Genomic DNA, 639 nt, shown 5'->3' with positions numbered 1-639 from the left:
CATGGTGGAGAGGGGGGTGTTTTCTATCCAGAGTTGAGCATGGTGGCACACGAGACCAGAGACACACAGCCCTCTCCGTGTGACGTGGCGCCGACGTCCGTCCACAAATCCTCCTTATCTGTAGAAACTGGGCCGTCCCTCCGCCCATGACAGCGTTGTCCGCACGTGAGCCTCATGTGACTTCGGCAGGTCAGTCTGGAGCCAGAGCATGCAGAGTCAGAGCCGGGGCTTTATTTAACACGCAGCGCTGTCCTGTCCCACTCTCCCAACGCGACACCAAAGGTACTGCAACTCGACTACTGCTGAGTAAAGACGTGGAGATCGCGGGGACACTTCGGCTCCGCCAATCTAATAATAACAATAATAATAATAATAATCATCATCATCATAATAATAATAGCAACAACTTCAAGAAGATCAAAGACGATTCTCTTCAAATAGGGAGTTAATAACATAAAGATACATTGATAATCTCGATTTGAAGGAAATACATTACGGACATTATTCTTTTTTTTTAAAACACATTTCAACTAAGGACGGGTGCCTGCCTGTTGTAAGATCTTAGGTATTCTGATCTGAATACGTTTGTGGACAAAGAAGCGAACTCGCTTTTTATACGCATTTCGTGCGTAATTGGAG

This window comes from Nansenia antarctica (genome assembly GCF_963989245.1).
Source record: "Nansenia antarctica genome assembly, chromosome: 18".
In the NCBI taxonomy this organism is placed as follows: domain Eukaryota; kingdom Metazoa; phylum Chordata; class Actinopteri; order Argentiniformes; family Microstomatidae; genus Nansenia; species Nansenia antarctica.
Note: the sequence above shows the minus strand (reverse complement) of the source record.